Genomic DNA, 23,350 nt, shown 5'->3' on the forward strand with positions numbered 1-23,350 from the left:
CCCGGCGCGAGCGGAAGGGGCGGCTCGGGGGCGGGGCTTGGCTCAGGCCTCCTGCGCACGGCAAGATTTCCTGGATTCAGGCCTGGATGATTTCCTCCGCAGAGGTCCGCGGAGGCCTAGCCGGCCGCCCTGGGGCGGAACGCGCGGGCGCGGGAGCCTTGGATACCGGTTACAGAGGCAGGCGGTGTCCGCGGGGTGCGGCGGGGACAGGGTATCCCCTGCCTGCACGCTCCGGGCCCGCCGCCGAGCTTCGGCGGCCCTGGGCCTGGATCCCTGGTCTTTTGTTGGGTTTCCTGTCTGGTGCCCACGCCTCAGCAAAGGCGAGAGAAAGCTAGCTTTGTGTTGGTGTGGTAAGAAGAGACATCTGGCCTCCCCGGGAGGCCGGAGGGATGAGGGTTGCAGACTGAGCCCCACCTGGCCTGTGAGGAGCTTTATCAAACAAACCCCATTTACAGGCGCTCGCAATTCTGTTTCGAAAAAGAAAGGCTTAATTATCAGGCGGCAACATTTCTGTGACAGAAACAGACAAGCCCAGTTCTGCTGCTTCCTATTGTGCATAAGCAAACTGGTTTACCATTCTGAGCTTCAGTTTCCTCTCTGATGAAATGGTAATAATTATACCCCAGCAAGGAGGGAGACTTCCTTACAACTTTTACTTTTTAAACCCTAAGTATGCTTATCCATTAAAATAGTAAAGTACCCACTGCAAAGAGCTGTGTTGAATAGAACCTAAACATGCTTGCTCCTTCCTGAAGTATAGGGAGATTGGGAATCCTGTGGGTGACACAGGCTCTTTTCATTATCCAGTAAACTTAAAAAAATTTTGCGTTGTTCCCTCATCCCTACCTTGGTGTTTCCTCGTTTCCTTTGCTATTTTCTCAGTATTGTCCTTCCTCTAGATTTAATTGAATTTGGGCAGGCTTGCCTGTGTTGATTTAATTAACATTACTATACTTTGACGTAAATGATTTCAACAATGTCAGTTTGCAAATGTGTTTTAAATGAGTTAGTGACTGATTGAATGTGACCAATTCCACCAGTTTCCCTGTTTCTAGTCTTTTTCTCTAACCTATTTACATAACACTTCAATAACTCTTACATGTCTGTCAAGGTTCTAATTCGGGGCACACTTTTAGAATAGGAAGTGATGTGTGCTCTCACATAGTCCAGCATACTTTATATGTCAAGTATAAAGTATACATAAATAAACTGAGATCAGATGCTTTAGTAACTCCATGAGGACAGAAACTTCTCTCCAGACCTTCTATGATCTCCATTATGCCTTGCACATAGATTTAATCACGTGAAAGGACTTCAACACTTGTTGAATTATTAGACAAATAATCAATTAACTTAATGATTCTACTGTCACATTTTATGCGTACTTCTTATCTTTATCACAGTTATTCATTTGTAAAGGGTGCAAACACAAATGCCTACTGGAGACAAGAAGGTAATTTAAATGAGCAGGCCAGTCCAGGGTCACAACAGGGAAAGATGGGGACAGCGAATAACTGGAGGGCAGATGAGGCAGCTGCTTCTTATTGAGAATGTGAGCCCAGCATGTTGCCAAATCTTTGATTTTCAAGAGAAGGCAGAAATCTAGAGATTTATGTGGAATTGATTGACTTTCAAGTGTTGGAAACTAACTAAAAATGGTAAAAATCATCTCTGCAAGATGAAATTGACCTCCTCACCTCCAGTTTGGGACTTCTGGTACAGCTATTTATTTTAATAAGTGCTTTTCAACCTTAATACAATATGGAAGGGACTGTCATTGACTACTTTATAGTCAATCTCCACTCCTTCCTTAAAGTTTTATTCCAGGTAGCAATATGCCCAGCTGAAAGATACTTTCCAGGTGCCTTTACTGCCAATACTATGGTATATTCATGAAGGCAGCTCTGCTGTATGAAATCTTGTCCAGCTGGTTATGGATGTGCTCAGGCACACCAACTCACCTAGCGCTTCTTTCACACTTCAACATGGCCCTGAGATTGTAGGTGGCTAGTGATATCTATGTGGAAGGTTTTGGCTGGTCATTCTGAGAATGCTTCTTAAAGGAAGACTACTCAGCTGCAAAGCATACCCTTTTAACATTCCCCCTTCCTAATTCTTCCAGCCCGGAATGTGCACATGATGGTAGGAGGTTGACCAGCTGTCCTGGACCATGAGACAATCTTGAGGATGGAAGCCTGCACTAAGATGATATAGTAAAAGGTAAAGAAGCCTGGGTCCTTATTCACTGCAGAGTGCCTGCATCTAATTATATATGTAAGAGAGACTAAAGCAACTGTCCTGTTTAAGCCACCTATTTGGATTGTCTGCATATGCAACGGAAACTAAACCTAACTAATAAATACAATTTTTATTAATAAAGTGTTTTATTTTAAAATAAATTCCCACCTATTTAAAAATAAATTCCCTATCAACACAACCTATCTGCCCTCAGGGTGCCAGTAATTTCTGTTAGTATTGGCTAAATCCAGAGGATACTCTTCAGCCTTTATCTTAATGTTCCTGAGGCATTTGACACTGTTGACCCCTTTCTCCTTGGACCATTCTTCTTCCAGGCACCAAACTGAGGAGAACCTGATAAGGCCTAAGATATTTCTGCTTCCACCCTCTCCTCTTTTATCTGTCTTTACCAAGTGATGCTAAAGTTAGTCTGGAAATATAAAAATAAAAAATAGGAAAAACACAAGGCTACAATAATTAAAGTAAGAATAAGCTGATAGATCAATAGAATAGACTGGGAACCGAGAAATAAACCCAAATCTTGTTCTCAAACCCAAGTTCCTGTGCCTGACGAACAGTGAGGCTAAGCAAACCAAAATGTCAGAGTTTGGAGCAGGGAAAGGTTTATATTGCAGGACCAAGCAAGGAGAATGGGTGGCTCGTGCTCAAAACCCCTAAACTCCCCAATGGTTTTGGAGGAGAAGTTTTTAATAGGCAAAATTTGGGGTGAGGCCTGCAGGGTGTGTGACTTTCTTCTGATTGGTTGGTGGTGAGGTAACAGGACAGGCAGTGCTCCAGAAATCTTGTGTTCAGCTTGAAGTTACCATCCTCCACTTGGGTGAGGACCTTAGTTCTGGCAGAAGAACTCAATATATATGTTGTCATATATATTCTGAGGAGGAACCAGGACCCTGCCCCAAGGGTGCACTATTGTTTCGTGACTGCTCTTCCTTTCCTTCTTCATTCCCTCCCTTCCCTGATTAGCAACTATTTGAATCTGCTCTTTAGAACTCAGGGAAGCTCAAGGAGGCTGAATAAAGTCTATGGACACAGGAAGGGTTTGTACCAGGGAGGGCCCCACAGGTCCTGCCTTGTTTCACAGGGGAAAAGAACAAGTTAATAAACATGTGGAAAGAAGTTTAACTCACTATTAATAAATTAATGTGATGTTGCTTTTAATTTATGAAATGAGTAAAGACTAAAAAGCTCAACAATACTCAGTATTGGTGAGAACATGAGGAAACAGGCATTCCAGTATACCATGAGAGGGTAAATTTGGAGAACATTGTTGAGAGCAACTTAGTAATAGCTTAAGAAAAACAATTTTAATGCACATACTCTTTGAACCATCTACTCCTTTTCTCTCCCATCTGTACAAAGATGATTGATTGGACTTCCCTGGTGGCACACTGGTTAAGAATCCTCCGCCAATGCAGGGGACATGGGTTCCAGCCCTGGTCTGGGAAGATCCCACATGCCACGGAGCAACTAAGCCTGTGCGCCACAACTACTGAGCCTGTGCTCTAGAGCCCGCGAGCCACAACTACTGAGCCCGCACGCCACAGCTACTGAAGCCCACGTGCCTAGAGCCCATGCTCCACAACAAGAGAAGTCACTGCAATGAGAAGCCTGTGCACCGCAAGGAAGAGTAGCCCCCATTCACTGCAACTAGAGAAAGCCTGTGTGCAGCAACAAAGACCCAAAGCAGCCAAAAATAAATAAATTTATTAAAAAAAGATGATTGTATAAGGATTGTCATTATAGCATTGTTTGCATTTGTAAAATGCTGGAACCAATATAAATATGCTTCAATAGGGGACAAGTTAATGAAAATACTATTCAGTCTTACAATGGAATACTATGCAGGGACCAAAAAGAATAAGTTAGATCTCTATATACTAATATGGAAAGATGTCTGAGATTTATTCATTCATTCATTCATCCATCCATTCATTCATTCATTTAAGTGTTTGTTGAGGGTGTACCATGGCTCTCTTTTAGGCTCCAGGATACAGCAGGGAACAAAACAAAGTTCCTGGGCTCATGGATTTGCTTTCTAGGGAGAAATATGGATAATAGGCAAGCTAAGAAATAAATACATAGTATGAAAGATCCATGAAGAAAAATGAATCAGGATATGGAGGATGAAGAGTGATTGGGGCATTACGTTATATTGGGTGGTCAGAGGAGGTTTCTCTGATGAGGTAGCCAAATGGCTGCTGCAGTTTTGAGTCTCAAATCTATATGTCATTGGACATTTAACCCAGAGAAATGAAAACTTAACATTCACACCAAAAGTTTGCATAAAGCATTATTCATAATAGCCAAACTTGGAAACAGTCTTCAATAATGAGTGGTTAAACAAATTGTGGCACATCCATATCATGGAATACTTTTCAGCAATGAAAAGGAATGAACTATTGAAATACACAACTTGGATGGATCTCAACGGAATTATACTGAGTCAAGAAGGTCAGTCTCGAAATGTTATATTCTGTATGATTCCATTTATAGCATTCTTGAAGTGACAAAATGATAGATATAGAGAACAGAGTAGTGGTTTATGGTTTATTGAGAAGGGGGAAAGGAGGTGTCTGTGACTATAAAAGGGATCCTTGTGATGGAACAGTTCTGTATCTTAACTGTGGTGTTAATCACATGTGATATCTACACATGATGAAACTTCATAGAACTAAATACACACACACACACAAGTGCATATAAAAACAAGTGAAATCTGAATAAGTTTGGTGGATGATATCAATGTCAATTTCCTGATTGTGACAGTGTACTATGCTTATGTAAGATAGTAACATTGGAGGAGATTAGGTGAAGAGTATACTGGGTTTCTATTATTCTTACAACTATATGTGAATCTACAATAATCTCAGAATAAAAAGTTTTTAAAATTTTCTGCACATCACAACTTCCATGTCTTGTCTTCTTCCAGTCAAACAAAGCCCTGTGTTTAAAGGAACACTATGGGCTGCTTGGCTTACATTTGGCTTTTACTACCCACCCCTGAACCAGTTAATGTGGCAAGGGGGCTAAGATGATACTCACAGGTCAATGCCAGCCGAGACCCATCCTTGAAGTCAAAACTCTGCAGACCTCCTAGGTACTATGCAGTGGACTAGACTGGATGCTGGTGAAACATCCACAAGATCTGCTACATCACCTTCCCCTATTCTGACTGTTTAGTCACTTGGGCCCTATATCCTTTACAATTAGGTTCTCCTGCATATGATAGGAAAGCCCAAAAAAGGGTTTTTATCTCCCTCATGTAAAAGAAGACCAGAAGAAGGCAATTCAGGGCTAGTATGGCGGATTCATCATCCTTAGTGGTTTAGTCACTTTCTGTTTTTCTGCTCCATCATTCTTGGGCATGGTACCTAACTCTCAAGATCATGTCATAGTCCAAGATGGCTGCTGGAGTTTCATAATCCAGACAGGATGGAGAAAGGACAAAATGTCACTTGTCCCAAATAACTGAACCCTCTTTTTTAAAATGGTGGCCATTTAATTCATTGTCCAAACTTGAACACCTTTGAGAGAGACAGTGGGTGCTCTTAATAATTGTACAAAGACAACAGGTGGAAATAGGAAGTATCCCAGATAAATCAAGGCAAATCATCACTGTGTCTTTGAAGGCTGTCCTATTCAGAAGGTTCTTCTACTCCACAATAGCTTTTTATTTACGAGCGTAACTTAAAAATAGTCCCACTTGGTCAGGGCTATGTTTCTCCTAGCCCAGCACTTTGATTCAAATATAGTGAGAGGGAACGATGCTGTCCTAGACATCATGTGAAACATGGCCAGGGCCAAACCCTCCTTGGCCCTCATCCTTTCCCTCTCTCCTTCATTTTCCAACATCTTCCCTCAGTCAAAATCCAAAAGTCCCTATGAAACAGACCTGAGAAGTATGTGTATGCCCCATGCTGAGTCATCTCATGAGCTAAACTCTCAGTTGTGTTCTGAGGGGACCACCAGGAATAATACTCCTATCACTAGGGAAATTCCTAGTGTTTAGAAGTTACCTCCCAGAAGAAGACAAAGGCCAGACGTCTCTTTAGATGAGGCCAAATTCCTGACTACACAAATACCAAGAACGCAGGATGATAAAACCTTCATAAAAATATTAGAGCTGGGGCTTCCCTGGCGGCGCAGTGGTTGAGAGTCAGCCTGCCGATGCAGAAGACACGGTTTTGTGCCCCAGTCCGGGAAGATCCCACATGCCGCGGAGTGGCTAGGCCCGTGAGCCACGGCCGCTGAGCCTTTGCGTCCGGAGCCTGTGCTCTGCAACGGGAGAGGCCACAACAGTAAGAGGCCCGCGTACCGCAAAAAATAATAATAATAATAAATAATAATAATAATATTAGAACTGTCTCAAACTTAGTGTTGACAAAAAGTTAATAGTCAATCTAAGAAAGCAATAGAAAATTTTATTTGAGCCAACCTGAAGATTATAACCCCAGAGTCTCTCAGAAAGCTCTGAGGACCACCGGTTAGAGGTCAAAGTACAGTTATATACATTTTTGAGACAAAGAGTTATACATCAAATGACATACTGACAGTTTACATAATCCAGATCTGCATGTACAAAATGAGTAGAGGGTCATCTTGAGCCTTTACAAGATTAAGAAGGAATGTTACCTCCTGAGGAGGTCTGGTTAATGCAGATGCACTATATACACTAAAGGGGAGGGAGGAGGCCCAAACAGGCAGAGAAAAGTTTCATGTTTACATTTTTCTTGTCTTGCCATAAAATATGAATTTTATTTCATCATTAGTATAAGTAAAAGCCTGCTGTTCGTCATTCATTTTATCCCAGCTTGGAAGAGCATTTCAGGGTAGCTTGTGAAAGGAGACGAAGTAGGAAACACTATATTCCCTTCCTTTTCAGCGTCTTGCTGTTTTTTGCTCTCTCATTGACTTGGAGATGATGGATGGCTGGGGAGGGGGATGCAGAAAGCAAAATGGAGGGTATCACTACATCCACAATTAAAGAACGCTGGAGAGAAGTGATCAAAGGACTCCCAGTAATATGGAGGCCTTTCTGCTTTGGGGTGAAAAGTGGGTGGATCTTTTCTACCTTTTGAAGTTTATACCATGTGCATGCCTTAATTATGCAAAACAAACTAAATTAAGAAATAAGGACACAAATGAATTCTCAAGTATTTAAATTACTTTTTTCTGCACAGAGAAATGGATATTCTGTTTTAAATTTTAAACGTTTAAAATGGTTTTGCTTGATCAGAAGAATGACTTTTGTTTCAGAAATTTACTTTTTGATTTTGAGGAATATTGGCTCATTTATAAATAAGGTCTGAAATTCCTTTTAACAGTAAAAAAGCATAAGGTATTTCATTTTGAGATAGTGGTCTGTTCATTCCACATCCTCTGAAATTTTCCATTCTAAGACAGCATTTATCTTGCTATTTTAAAATATATTTATATTCAAATCTAGGTATTGGTCTAGTTGAGACTATGTGAGAAAAACAAGGAGTGAGACGCAAAGTTGTTATAAAGAAAACAGCAAAGAAAAAGATTGTCCAAAAAATTAATTTAAAAAGTATGGTACATGCTACAATGTTATTGTCATTATATGTCATTTTAACAAATGTGTATACTGATGTGAAAAGATATCCAACTTATGTTGTCACGTTAAAACAAGTTGCAGTACGTTATGTAGAATAAATTAAGTTTTTGTAAAATAATAATATACTAATGTAAATACTGAAACAATACCAGAGGAATATAAACAAAACTAATAAGTGTGTGGTGTGCTGGAAAGACTGGGAGGAGAGGATAGATTATGAGTGACTTTGTTACTGTCTAGGTTTTTTTTTTTGGCTGCGCCATGTGGCTTGTGGAATCTTAGGGAGTCCTAACCAAAGGACCACCAGGGAATTCCCTACTTTTTAGGTTATACATTTCTGTAATACATATTTTAGTTTTACTAAAAGCCCATATTATTATTTTTTTTACTAAAAGCACATATTATTTTGTTAGCAGAAAATACAGTACAGATAATTTAAAAGTTACAGAAAAGGAGGGGTAGTTATAGAGAGCTAGGCAAGAGACTACAAAGGGTTACAAGCAAAGAACTCAAGGCATATGCTCTCTGACATTTTTTTTCTTTCAAAGTTTAAAACTCTAATACTTTATTGTATGGTTAATACTCTTTTCAACTACCTCAAATCCTTTGTGGCACCTATAAGAACATTAATAAGTAAACTATTGGGAGGATATTGACAAGCCGTGAGAGAATCTGTTTTGGAATAAGTTTACAAGTGACTACGTGGAAGAAAATTTGGACAGGCAGTACTGATAAATTTGGCTACATAAATTCATGAAAACAAAGCAATGGCGATAAAATTGCTTGTGGAGGACAGACTCTGCATCCTCAACCCTTACAGGAGGGAGGTTCCATTGAAGCTTTGTGAGCATAGGAGTGACGTATTGATGGTGCAAGCCATGGTAAAGGCAATACCAACCAGGAGAACCGATTTGGGGGCTATTGCAATAATGACACAAGAGGACATTAGTGGGGTAAGAGCTAATAGAAACACAGGAATGGGCAGGTAAGCAGGAAAAAAATCAGGATACTCAGTGCCATTCTCAGCTATTTCTATGGAGAATGAAGCTGAAACAGGCAAGGAGGAGAGAGTCATCTTAAAACAGAGAAATTAAGAGGTGTGCAGTCATGAAGTGAGCAGGAAGCAGAGAGAGAGAGTAAGACGTCTGATAAAGGAGAGGAATTTGCTTGCACTTTGGGAAGAGATCTCCTTCTGAACAGGTGTGGCTCTGTAGTTTTCTGACCAGCTCCCAGCAACCCCACTGAAACAGAACCCATAGGGAAAACTCTCAGGATGGACTACTATGGATCTAAAGGAGGACTGAGAATAAAGAAGAGAGGGAAAAAATCAGGAAACTTTTAAGAATAATTGATTTGCATATTCTTCCTCTTATTCCTTCAGGTTGATGGAGAAGGAGAGATGGGTGTTTCATTTAGTAAGTACCTATTTAGAAGCTAGTATAAACTGGGCTCTGTTCATTAAAGCACAAAATCCTTCTAGATCCTACAAGGTAGTGCTAGTATCATGATCTCTAGTTTATGGCTGGGGAAATTGTTAACTAAATTGTCTAAGGTCACAGAGTCAGTGAAAGACAGAGCCAAGACTAGAATCCAGGTAGACTGGCTCCAGAGTCTAAGCTCTAACCACTACAGTAAGTGGCCTCTCTATCTGACCCAGGTCTCTGCTAGACGACCTTTTTTTTTTAATCATATACCAGTATTGCTGAGTTCGTTTAATTCTCATAACAACATTCCCTGGTGTAGGTTATTACTTTAGTGACCAGTGTAAAGAGTCCTAGATTAAAGAGCAATCTAAGACATGATACAGGATAGAAGAATTCAAGGCATTCTCAGGTAATGCTGTCGCTGAAAAATGTGATTATCTTTAGTCATTAAAATTTTTTTTTCTTGGCTGCACCGTGCGACTTGCAGGATCTTAATTCCAAGACCAGGGATCAAACTGGGCCCCAGCAGTGAAAGCACCAAGTCCTAACCACTGGACTGCCAGCGAATTCCCTGAATATTATTTCTTTTTGAATTGGCAATTAGCTTACTGACATTTAACTGTCTTCCATTTCCTGAGGATAAAATCTTTGGAGACAGTGGGGGGAAAAGCTAATCTGACCCATTCTTTCAAACAACAAGGGTTTGGGGGATTTCGTTGAATACCAGCACTTTGATATGAGCGGAGGGTGCCTGGTAAATACCCTCTGCTTCCTGCCCTTATGACGTTTACAGGCCACTGGGGCTAGGTGGGGGCAGGATGGTAGCTACTTCCAGCATGGTCACCATCAGTTTCCTTCCTCTCCATATGCATGTGACATGCATCATTGAGAGGTACAACCTATTCTTGCCTTGAATCTGGACTTGCCTAGAATGCTCTGACCAAGAGAGTATGGCAGAATGATTCTACCCTGATGCTGGGCCTGGCCTACAAGAGGACTGACATCTTCTGCCTTGGACTCTTAAGAGTTCTCAGCCACCATGGAAGACGTTTGTATTAGTCTGCTCTGGCTGCCATAACAAAAGACGAGGCTGTGTGGCTCAAACAGCACAAATTAATTTTTTCGGTATATTTTCTGGAGACTGGAAGTCCAAGGTCAAGGTGTCAGCAGGGGTGGTTTCTCCTGAAGCCTCTCTCTTTGACGTGCAGACAGCCACCTTGTCTCTGTGTTCTCACAGGGCCTTTCCTGTACACGTTTTTAATGGTGTTTGTTGTTGTTGTTGTAGTTGTTTGATTGGGCTAAGTGACTTTACTAGAGAAAGCCAGGATTACAAAGGACTTGAGCGTTGGTATTGGGGCATTTCTTCGTGCCAAAGGTGAGCACAATATTTACAAAGCCCTAGTTGTACTGCATACACCTCTTGGCCCGGCCCATCTTCTTTTTCTCCTGTTTGGCCACCTTGGGAGTCTGACCTCTTACTTTCCCAGCACCGGCCAGGGAACCATGGACTTCACCTCTAAGCACGTGGCTGGCTACTTCCAGAGTGCTCAGAGCCTCCACCCCACACTGACCCACGGTAGCATCATCCTCTAGGATGAGAATGCTCCTGCCAGGAGCACGACTTGAGGGATGCCCTCCAGGGAAGCTACATGAGCCTTGATTTGGGCGACTGTCTCCTGACCCGTCACCTCGAGAGTGTGTAGCTCCTGGGCGAAGACACAGAACTGCATGTCGGCCACTGAACCACGGCACCACTGCCGCTACCGCGAAGATGGAGTCGTGAAGAAAGAGCTTTAATGGCGCTTTTTGATGAACAGAAGTTTTTAGTTTTGATGAATTCCACTTCATCAACTTTTTTTGTTTTTTGGTTACTACTTTCTGCAACTCACATCCACATCCAGTCTTCATGCTCTAGGCCCCTAAACCGCACTCACCATGCGCCTTTCTGGTCTATACTAACTCGCCGGTTTTCTCCCCAGGTCTACACTGGCTCGCTCACTTCCCCGCTGAGCTCCCGCCAGTTCGGTTGGTTTGCCAGGCATCTTCTCGGGAACAGAGCCCGTGCTCTGTGTCCTTTCTGGGAATGAATAAAGGGAGTTCTCTCTTGTCCAGTCGGGAGTCGGTTCCGGGTTGTTAGGATCCTTGAGCCACAGTGCCCCGGGGCTTGCAGGGAACGACAGAAAGAAGGGAGAGGAGAGAAATGCCAAATTATAGCCGGACTGAGAGGAAAGCCTCGCGAGTTCAGTCAAAGTTGCTGGCTCTACTGAGAAAGAAGGTTCAGTTAATTTTTAAGGATTTACATTCCCATTTTTTCGGATAAACCCTAGACTGCAAAAGAATTTAACAGCCCATGGTGAATGCACTTTCAGCACAATTGCAGATTTTACTCATTTGGGAGAGTGGTGCCGGGCTGTCAGGATGGCCGAGTGGTCTAAGGCGCCAGACTCAAGCTGTAGTCTTCAAGCTTCCTTCCAGAGAGGTTTCTGGTCCCCGAATGGGGGCGTGGGTTCGAATCCCACTTCTGACAGACTGTTTTTCCTCCTGCTCTAAAAGCAACCACTACCACTTTCTCAGCCATTTTTTGTTTCCATTCATTCTTCTCTCTACTTTCCCTTTTACAGTCCTAACGACGGACCCTCAATTAGGAAAAGAAAGACTCTTTCTTTTCCGTTTTGGTTGCTACTTATCACGGATCACGTTTTGCTCTGCACTCTGGTTTGTTCATTAAAGGCGCTTTTACTAAACGCTCGTTAACCCTGGGGAGTCCTGGGAGAAAAATGAGTCTGGTGGGAACAGAAAGACATGTACACAGACTCGGTGATTATAGGCTGCTCCTGAGCTCACGGGCCATTAGGATCGTAGTCTCATGTCCTTTCTCACTGCCCGAACCCATCAAAAATTAAAGTGCGGAAATTGAAAGCAGCGTGGTTCAGTCTGTTACAGGATTGGGTTGTGAAAAGAAAAGGAAAGGTTCCACCGAGATTTGAACTCGGATCGCTGGATTCAGAGTCCAGAGTGCTAACCATTACACCATGGAACCCCTGTTGCATCAACGTTTCTACACTGTCCATCTGATATCTCTTTCCTTGTGCTTTCTAGTTTTTTTTTTTTTTTTTTCTTCAATTGAGGTATAGTTGATTTACAATACTATATTCGTTTCAGGTATACAACATAGTGATTCAAAATTGTTATAGATTGTACTTCATTTAAAATTATTTTATCCTTGTGCTGTTTAATTAAAAAAATTTTTTTGATGAGAGAGATGTTTGGAAAACAATTTAAAATGAAACGTGCCAGTTTAACCGAAAGCTCTGCCTCTTCTTCCTAATTGATTTGGTTGTTTGTTTTCATTTACGGGGGCGTTTTTTGGAGGGATGGAAAATCTCTGCTCTTTCAGCCGAAGGGCGACGGAGAAGCCGAAAGCAAGGATGGGAGGTGGGTGGGAGGGGACTTTCACTGATTGTTTCCACTGAGCCTGCTTCCCAGATTTCTATCCCTTGATGTCAGGGTCAGGGCAGGATCCTGATCCAAGAAAATGGATACCTCTGGAGGTTTTGATTTTGCCTTCATTTCCGACCCACGCAAAGGCAAACTGGATTTTAATCTTGTCGTTCAAAAGGGAGAAAAACATTAACATCTTTTTTCTACAGCTTCGCTTATTCATTCTAGGATACTTGCCTCCAGAGCAACTTGGAGTTTCTTGGTGCTTCCTGCTTAGCTGTAATCATGGGCTTGCCATTTTAAAATCTGTCCTCCCTCTCCGAGATGCCTTAAGTGCAGGACCGGTTCTCATTCCTCTTTAACACCCTAAGGTCTGGTACATAGTAGAAGCTTAATCAATGGCTAGTTGTATGAATGCCTAGATGAAAGGTGGAATGAATGAATGCATGCATGAATGAACGAACGAGTGAATAAATAATCAGGTAGCCCAGCGCTGGACTTTTTTGAATGTTTCTTTTTCCTTCTCTCCATAGGCTAAATCTGGCAAGTCTAAAGGGCATGATTGTTTCTTTTTTGGGGGTGAGGGGTTCCTTTCCAGGTCCTAGCTCCCAGGTGGACATTCCAGTGTTCATATGGCCACACAAATATGTCCTCGAATGTGGATGGCCAAGAGAGGACGTCATAGTGCTGGGTATAGTCATTTATTTCTCTAAACTTTAACTTTATTAACATAGCATGATTATTTAACTGTTAAGAACAACATATAATAAAGAGATCATACATGTAGGTAGCATCACTGGAAGAAACACTCAGGTATAAATTACTACTTTAGTCAGTCTAAATATTAATTACTGGCCAGTAATTCTTCATGTGCCTCTGGTAGTCTCCCAAGGCTGAATTGCTTAGGAATCCCTGAATCATTTTCTGGCTTTCATCCTTTTGTTGTAACTCCATCCAAGCAAGGTGCCTGTCAAGAAATAGCTGCTCAATAAATATGGGTTGAAGTGCATATATCTTTTGGAAGGTGGAGAGGGAAGCAGTGAAATTCAAAGACTTTTGGCCAGGTCACCATAGAGTTCCCCTAAGTGTCTATTCCTTCCCTCCATGCACGTAAACTCTCCGTTCTATCTTCTTGAGTCTCCTAGCCTTAAAAGATGGTCTAAGTTATCTCAGATCCAGCTGAATAATGGACCAAGTCTTTCTTCCCCAGTATAGGTGGCACACTTTTTATTCCATGAGCCACAAGCTTATTTCTTAAAGAAAAATGTCCACTGGTTTTAAAATTACACCAGAACCTCAAAAGCCCACTATTCAATTATAAGCTTTAAACTGCTCTCTGAGGATAGACAAGGCAGAAGGGGTATAAATGAATGTTTTTCAGTCTTAGCACATTTATATCCCAGGAAAGGGTAGGGAGTATAGAGCTGGAAGATAGTACAGATGGCCGTAGGTTGGTTTATTTATTTGTGAGTGTGGAGTTCAGAAGACTACACTTTTCTCTTGGAATCGCTCATGGTTGGTTCATAAATATTGCAAGGTGAATGCAAACAAAGACTGCTGAGGGGGATGACTGGGGGAAGAGATGACTGGGACCCACAATACAGAAGTAATGTGATCCCTGGCAATCTGCGCAAGAATGATTTGCAGTAACCTGGTAGCAGAGCTGAATCCAGAAAGAGCAAGTCAGTGTGGCGTAATCAGAGTCAAGAACCAAGTTTAGCTGGAGTGTCCTGTAGAAATGGGGCTTCAGAACACAAGACTCTACCTCAAACTGAAGACCTCAACGTCTTCCGGGATCCTCAGCTCTGTGTACCTTGCTCATTTCACAATTAGAAAGATATTCTTTCATGTATTTATATATTTATTCACTGATACTTACTACAAATATCTATTTAGTTTTCATGACGTGGGGAAGTGAGAGAAATATGGTTCTATATCTGACAAAGCTTATGACGCATGGGGAAAAGCAGATGATTGCACAAAAATTTCCCTAAGTTATGATAAATGCTAAAATAAGTGATGGATCAAGTGACAACAGAGCATGGCCAAAGCATACCAACAGGAATACCCAATTAAGGGCAGGTAGCAATGAGGAAAGCCTGCCAAAGAAGGGATGGCTAAGCTGAGGCCTGCTACAGGCTCCCCAGCACGTTCCATTTCTCTTTCGCGGTATTTATCAGACTGGGATTTTTTTGAACAATTCATTTGTGGACTCGTGGATTCACTTATTCGACTTATGAAATAAATATCTACTCATCCTAACAACTCAAACAAAAGTGCCTAAAGTAGAATTTATAATCTCCTCCTTCCCTATCCTCTGACACTGTTATCACTGGAAACGTTGAAGTGTGTTCTTCTATACATTGTACTGTTGTACTGTCCTTTATTTTTGGTAACTATATATCTACAATGTCATTCATAGTTCAGTTGCATTCTTTACCATAGAAATTGTATCATCTTGGGGCCATTATGCGTCTAATGCTTGTCTTCTCTACACTGCACCAGGGCAGGGACCCTCTCCTTTGTTTCCTTCCAGATCCTCAGTGCCTAATTGTAATTGTGGAGGGAGAGATCAAGGGAGGCTTCCAGGAGAGAGCAACTACCTTGCTGAGGTGTAGAGGATAAGAAGCTTTGAGGGCAGAGAGAATTGCTTGGAGCAGAGACTGAGGGCGCCCAATGGAAGACGCAGAGACGCGCACAGTGAGGGGGGAAGCGCCTCTAGACCGTGTGACCTGAGAGGCAGTTGAGTGGCAAGGCGAGGCGCCTTGCGTAGAGTCGCCACAGCTCAGATCAGCATAATTAGGATTCAAAATGTAAAATGAGAAGGCTTCGGGGATGCTGAGAACCGCGGCCGGGCGGGACCTGTCTCCAGTTGCAAGTGGATTCAGGGAAACTGACAGCTGCTCACTGTTCCACCATTTATTGAATAAGGTAATAAGTAAGAACTGTATCTACGGGGCCTAAGTACCTAGTAGGTAACACATAGTAGGAGCTGATTTCTTTTCTTTTCTTTTTTTTTTTACATAAAAGAATGAATTAAATGAAGGTCTGTTATACGTTCGAAACTATTGGGTGATGAAACTACAATAACGGAGTAAGTACCACGCAGAGTAGATGCTCATTAACTTTTTGTTATTTGAAATAATCAGTTGAAGGCCTGTCATGTGATGAACACTGTTTTGGGGGACAGTACATATGGGTGTTATCTCTGGCCTCTGGGAAAAGCAGAAGTGGTAGGAGAGGAACCTACCTGAACTTGGAGCCTGTGAGAACTGTGTATATTGGACATGAAAGAGTACCTACTCAGACAACGGTGAGGGGAAAAAGGTCATTGGCAGCGGTGGGATTCGAACCCACGCCCCCGAAGAGACTGGAGCCTTAATCCAGCGCCTTAGACCGCTCGGCCACGCTACCTCCTACAAAATTCGGTTTTACATGCATGCCATCTGACCCAAACTGCGCCCGTTTCAGGTCCTTTTTCTCTCCCCCCCACCTCACCCGTGCCCCCGCCACTCTGAGCTGTCTCCGCGGGCCCTTCCTCCAGCGTTCCCCTCTCCACTCCCAGCACAACCTGAGAACCCCCTGACCCCTGACACTTTGCTTTCTCATGGCTCCCAGGTTCACCGTGAACGGCGACGGCGCAGGTGGCGCGGGAGGAGGCTCCTGCCTCGTCTGTCATCAGCATAGGAAAAAGGAGTCACGCAGACTGACAGTTCCAGTGGATGCTGTGGGTTCCAGATCCACTTGGACTTCAGGGAGTAAGTCCCCGGACTTCAGGAGTGAGCAAGTCTGGGCGTTTGGCTTGAGCCCGGGAGCCGCCAAGGAGAAATGAGGAAAGAATCTTGAGGCCCCCTCCCCCTTCATCTATCTCAGGAGACCAAGCTCCTCCACGGAACCTCACGAGGGAGGCAAAGAGTACGGTCCTTGTTATTTAAGTCTTGTTTGCCTTTCAGAAGGTAGCCCATCTCCACAGGCCCCGGTCATACCGAGCAGAACTTCTGCAAAGTCCGCACTCAGTTGCCCTCACCGCCCCTAAAGTCTTCGCAGGAACGTTTGCAGGGGAAACGGGGCTGGGCCAGTAGTCGGGCCCTTACCTTGTTCTGTGTGGCTTTGCCATCCAAACTTCGAATATTTTAGAGGCGAATTAAACCATGGTTCCGCCTTCCTTTGAAACACTGTGATCCAGAGAATTCTAAAAATGATTCCTTTAATAAAGTTGGTAGATGTGTTGTATAAGTGGCAGTCGCAGTTGCCTCCTTAGCGCAGTAGGCAGCGCGTCAGTCTCATAATCTGAAGGTCCTGAGTTCGAACCTCAGAGGGGGCAACGTTAAGCTTTTCTTCCGTTTGCGTATAAAAAAAGGAAAATTCGGTCTGTTCAGATACAAAATAGTAATTTTCAGTAAGATTAAATACTCCAAAAGTCTTTTTATACCAATTGTAGATAGAGCTAGGAGACTTTTAGACTGACTTGTTACAAAAACATTAAGGTCAAGAAACTTACTGGTTGAGAGGGAGAAGGGGATGGAGGGTTACACTGGGGATGTGGAAGATGTAGTATGATGTGCAAAACATTTCTATTAATTATTGATTATATTTTGCCATTCTTCTGGAATTACCACCAGATCACAAACGCCATCCTACATGAAAAAGAAAACATTTCCCCCCCCCTCCGTCTCTGCATTGGACTTCTTTTCCTGCTTGCAGTGTTCTTGACTGGGTCTCTAGGTCATCCAAACTGCAAAATACAGGAAAGAGTAACAAGAGAAACAGGAAACGAAGAAAGAAGAAGTGATATTTAGAGAGACAGGATAAGCACCTGGCTCAAATAAAAACAAGCAAGAATCAAAGCAGAAATAAGGACACAGAGAACAAACGTATAGATACCAAGGGGGGAAGGGAGGGTGGGATGAACTGGGAGCTTGGGATTGATATATGTACACTACTATGTATAAAATAGGTAACTAATGAGAACCTACTGTATAGCACAGGGAACTCAGTGCTCTGTGGTGACCTAAACGGGAAGGAAATCCAAAAAAGAGAGAATATATGTATATGTATAGCTGATTCACCTTGCTGTACAGCAGAAACTAACATAACATTTTAAAGCAACTATACTCCAGTAAAAATTAATTTTAAAAAAAGCAAGATTGATATTTAATATCCAGCTCTTAACATCTCAGCTTGTTGAGTGGGAGGTATTGAACAGATATTTATTGAGCACCTACTATGTGCCAAGCACTGTTCAAAGCTGTGTCCCTTACTATTAATCCATTCCCGCTCAGCTTCAAATTCACCCTCTTCTGTGATGTTGGCTCTGGCCATCTGCAAATTACATATCTAAAACTTTGTCAGTTGGCTTTCTCTTAGGTTCTGTCAATAAGAGGAACTAGAAGGAGCCGGGGAGGCGGGAGAAGAGAAGAGGAACTGTTTTCTGAATTTTGCTATTCCAGTCAGGGTTGCTCCAACAATGGTAGTTGATTCCAACCACCATTCTCTTTGTGCTCTTCCTTAGAGGCCCAACCCCTACCCGTTTTTCCCCTCCTCCCTAGAAGGTGGTAACTACTTTCCATAGTTATTATCTCTGGGTTACCACAGTGTTCTCAGTTGAAATACCTGGTGTTGTTTCTGAACTAGACCTTGACTGATACATAGGGGCTAGGGATACCACACTGTACACAACAGAAATTGCTCCTGATCTCATGGACTTTACTATGTTTGAGTGGGACATGGTAGACTGCAAATCTGAATTTTTAACAGCAAGCTCAGGAGATCAGATCTGAATGCAATCACCTGAACAAGTTTTTGGAATCCCTCTGCACATATCCAGTTATCTCATATTGACTATTGTGGGGAAGGTCACTTCCTCCCAAGATTCTCCTTTTTTTGTCTGATCACTCACGGCTTGCCTGCTGATCAGAACTGGCGGCAGTACCCTCAGGTATCCACAAGTCAGATCAAGAACAGAGCAAACACTCCATGCTTTCCAAAGAATTCTCAAAAGATCCAAAGTGCCCTTTCTTATTCTGCTTTATTGCTGCCTTTCCAAGTAAAGGGTTTATTAAGGCAATGCCCTACTGAGAGAAATGAATTAGTTTGACACCTCTTCCTCTCTAGGTGCCCAGGAAGAGTCTGGGCCCAAGTCTTCTGCTTCTTTCCAAATGTTCCCAGTCTCTGCACCATTCCCCAACACTGCCAAATAGTCAGTAGGTCAAGTCTACATGGCTACACAGTAACCTAATTTGTGTTTTCCTATCATCTCTTGCCTCACGCTGACACATTTCTTTACATGAAACCAACATAATCTTTTTGAAATCATCTCTGACCATGTTGCTCCTCTCTGCTTAAAATCCCCGGTGACTTTATATTGCTGCAAGGATGAAGTTTGTACTCTGCACTCCTAGCCATAACCTCTGAGCCTGTCTGTCTCTCATCTGTCCCTGCCTTTCTGTTTACCTTGCCCCCCACCTCCATCAGTATTGTCCCAAGATATCTGCACTCAAGCACCTCAGGCCTTCTTTAAGTTCTCTGAAAGTATTCTGCTTTTTTGCTCTTCCTAAAATGCTGGAGTCATGTTTTTGTCTAATCTATTACTATTAAACTGTTGGTTCTCAGTTTAAACATCATGTCTTGGGAAAAGTCTTCTCTTACCCCCTGGAAGAGGTCACCTCCCTCTATAATCCACTGTCTTGGAGATATGGGGTGGGGGACACCTATAGCTTGCATACGTTTACCTTAATTTTCTACCTCTATGCTCCCTTTATCCCTACTTAAGTCTATTAACATTTTCCATTTTATCTTATTACAGTGAAGTTGTGTAGACCACCTCAAATCTATTTTGAATAGTGGCATGAACAAATACATAAGTTAGAAATGTACTACGTACCATTGTGGTAAACCCAACCTTTGAGGAAGAAATTTCTGTTGCAGGATTTAAGGGAGGAAAGTGGATGAGAGATTAAGTAATTTGTCTAAGGTGGCACAACCAACCAATTAAATATGATTTTCTAATTCATCTATTTTATAATAAAAATAATAATGATGATAACACCTAACTTTCATTGAACTGTTAGCATGACCCAGACACTATTCCAAAAGTTTACATGTATTATCTCATTTAATTTGGAAACTCTGGTCATGAGATTATACTTGTTTGTTTCTCTACAAACCTCAGTAACCTGTACTTTTTCCTAAGAACATTTATCACAATGGCTGTTTAAACATTTATGGTGTAATTCATTGTTTAAAAGGCTGACTCTCCCTTCTAAAGGGTAAACTCCATGAAGGCTGAGGTGGTGGCTTTCCACTGCTGTAAACCAGGGGCAAAGCAGAGCTCCTTGCTCAGAGTAAGTTCTCAAAACCTAGTTGTTAAGAGCTTTTTCTGCTAGGCATTCTTAAGGCCTGGGGGGAGACTGGAACACAAATTGTGAAGATGAAGCACAAGAGGGTCCAGGTGATTACATCTCTAGTAACATACAACTTTTAGAAGTAATTGTTTATATTACTCAAATATGAGCGTTATCTTTTTCTTATGACCTGGGGGCAGAAGTAGTTGTGAGCCATATTCAAAGAGGCAGGAATGGAATTAGGAATAAAGGAAAGGAACATGAACAGAATTGGAACTTTGTTCATGTACTTTTCTTCACATTAGGATGTACAGGAAACATGCTGCAACAAAAGGGGACTGGGTAGTTCACTCGGTAGAGCATGAGACTTTTAATCTAAGGGTCTAGGGTTCAAGTCCCTGTTCAGGCGTCGCTTTTGACTTTTACCATCCAGTTCTGACTCCACCCTTGCAAACCATCCATCTCTTTACACGGTATGTGTAAGTGACTCAGGCAAACGCCAACGCCGAGGTGAATAGATGGGACCTTTACTGTAAGATGAAGGGAGCTAGCATTTAAGGAGAGCCTTAGAGTACATGGCTTTGTACCAGAACCAAATAATTTCCTAAGAGTGAAGTAAGAGTTGGTAAATGAGTGGCTGAGGAGGTTTTTCTGGACATCAAAGTGCCATAAAGGTAACAAGAATATCTAACCAATGATAATGTAACTTTATTTAGAAATATACTATGATCAGAATTCCATCTCTTCCCAGAGGCAGCCAACCCACAGCTTGGCTTGGTTGGCTTTTTGGTGGTGAATGCGCCAGACCATCATTGCCTAATATCATAGTCATTAATATTTTATTACTTCCTTACTCTGATTATAGGTTCACAGAGCAATCTTCTAATGTTCTTTGCTTCCCACTATAGAGTTTATTTTACAAGGGAAAGAATATGCTGGTCAACCATCAGTGCGGCTATAATATGTTCATACTCTGGCTTGGAACGTCTCTGACATTTGGTTATTGCGAGTCAGTCCTGTAAGCCTGGAAAAATCTGGGTGAATTAAAAACTAGTTTCTGATTCTACAAAGAGGAGGAACAGATTCAGAATAGTGGCTCCAACAAGAATCAAGATTCTCTAAGGAACAGCCCGAACAGCCAGACCATCCAGCTATTTGGCGTCTCTACAGTCCTTAACTGCAGCTCTTAAACTGTAGCAGATGTAGGCTCCTGGAATCAGAGGCTGAGGGTCTAGAAGACACTGTTAAGATGTTCCCTAGTATATACCTTTTTCATTCTGCACCAGAATGAACTGTTGAGAGAACTATCCTGAAATACAGGTCCAGATATTTAGCAGGAGCAGCCTAAGTATTGCCCTCTCTTTTTCCAGCACGGACTGGGCCAGAGAAGTATGCCTGCAGGATGAACTTTAGTAGGTGTGACTCCTGTGGGGATTACTGCAAAAATCCAAATTTGAGATGTTGACCACCGGGAGTAATATAGCGGTAGGGGATATGGCAAAAAAAAACCCAAAACAAAAACAAAGTAACGTTAAATATGCTAATTAATTCACTGACTTATTTGACAAGTGTTTATTGTTTGTCTGATACTGTGCTAGGCACTGGAAATACAGGGGTGGATAAAACAGACATACATCTTAGGACACTAGCCACTGAATTTAAGCCCCACCCCCACCCCCATCCAGTATGATCTCATGTAAATTTAACTAATGACATCTGCAAAGACTCTATTTCCAAATAAGGTCGCGTTCTGAGGTTCTGGGTGGGCGGGCATACATTTTTGTGGAACAATATTCAGTGTAGTACAGATGGGAAACCAGTTAGGACCAGATTAGATAGGGAGGCCAGGGCAAGGAGATGGCATGTATATATGAAGAGGAAACAAGAAGACTTACTGAGAAAACTGAATGTAAGATTTTCATATATCTGTCCATTCAATTTTTTTCCCCAATAAATTAGATTGCGCCAATAGGATACTGTTCCAAGAAGAAATAGCAATCAGAGGAACTTGGACAAGAGGTTGTCCACTGGAAGGAGCTGAAGATAACAAGTCATTATACATAAATAACATCTTTCCATATTTTTGCACCTACCAATCAGGAAGAAAGCTTAGGCTTGAGCTCTTTGACCAGCACACAACTGGCCCAGTCACTAGGAAGTAGACTTTTGCCAGACGAAGGCGGTAACTGGTTGGTGGAGGGCGAGGGCAAAAATCAAGCTGCCCCCTCTGAGGTTCGAACTCAGGACCTTCAGATTATGAGACTGACGCGCTGCCTACTGCGCTAAGGAGGCAGGCGGCCGAGTGTCCTCATCAAATTTCTTTAACACTGGAATTTACCTTGCTTAAACTTCTGTCTTGCTCTGTAGTTCCTTTACTTTAAAATCTGAAAATGAAATGCTCCCCTGCAACGGCTTAAAAGTGCAACAACTTCTACAACCTGAATCAGATGAGGAAAGTCGTTGTCGATGCCACTGCCTTTGCTCCCCTCGTTCTGAACTAATGACCCTCACCTCTCACAACAGAAGGAGAGTTTCCTTAACTTCTTGCCCAGATACCTGCACTTAACCTATACCGGCGTCCATCCCTGTGGTCTCTAGGGAAGAGGAAAACGGCCCACTTCCTCTCTCACTCTCCCTCTGTCTTTCCATACCCGATTCTTCTCATCAGTACTTTAAACACGTTAAAGTGTTTATTACCTTAAATAACAAAACACTTCCTTTGACTCGACGCCTCTGTCTCAGGCTGTCGCTCTATTTCGTTTATGCCCCTTCGCAGGCAAATTTCCCATAAAGCGGTCTGTCCTCATTTTAAGAAAACACCTCCCGAAGTCCCATCAGTTTCTCAACAGACTACAATCTTCCCTGACCACTGCTCCGTCCCGAAGAAGTCCAAAGGGGGTTCCTGGACATATGGGACTTGATGCTTTAAAGAATAAGGTGTCCTTGGTGCAAACTCTTGGGAATCTGCTGGTATGAGAGAGCTGTAGTTACAGAAACAGGAACAGGTGAAAAGCTTGGCTTACCCAGTCTCCTGGTTTGCCCCGGGAATGTCTTGGGAAAGCCGCAACTCCTGGGAAACCTCTTCCCGGGCTGAGAAGAGTCAGGGTTTCAGAGATGGGTTGCGGACGGCTGGGCAAAGTACCAAAAACACCCTATGACACCTTTACCTCCGCTGACGCCCCCGCCCCTGGAGGGCTGAGAGGAACACTGATTTTATTGCCAAATTGAGGCGGCACATATTATTCGACTTCTGTAGTTGCAATCTCTGTTTTTCCCCTGGCCGCTGATGAGGGCAACCGGAATTT

The 23,350-nt window shown here is 42.6% G+C and overlaps 1 long non-coding RNA gene and 1 pseudogene across 2 annotated transcripts; one reads left to right on the forward strand and one right to left on the reverse strand.

Moving 5' to 3' along the window:
• Positions 1-32: 32 nt before the first annotated feature.
• Positions 33-3,942, forward strand: LOC307192471. Its single transcript, XR_013830074.1, has 3 exons — positions 33-104; positions 2,123-2,220; positions 3,619-3,942. It is a non-coding gene; the product is annotated as an uncharacterized lncRNA (long non-coding RNA).
• A 6,630-nt stretch (positions 3,943-10,572) lies between these two features.
• LOC307192383 (ubiquitin-like FUBI-ribosomal protein eS30 fusion protein) lies at positions 10,573-10,991 on the reverse strand (annotated as a pseudogene). Its single transcript has one exon. The product of its transcript is annotated as a ubiquitin-like FUBI-ribosomal protein eS30 fusion protein (transcript).
• Between the last annotated feature and the right edge of the window lie 12,359 nt (positions 10,992-23,350).

The sequence above is a fragment of the Stenella coeruleoalba genome (genome assembly GCF_951394435.1).
Source record: "Stenella coeruleoalba genome assembly, chromosome: 10".
NCBI lineage: Eukaryota > Metazoa > Chordata > Mammalia > Artiodactyla > Delphinidae > Stenella > Stenella coeruleoalba.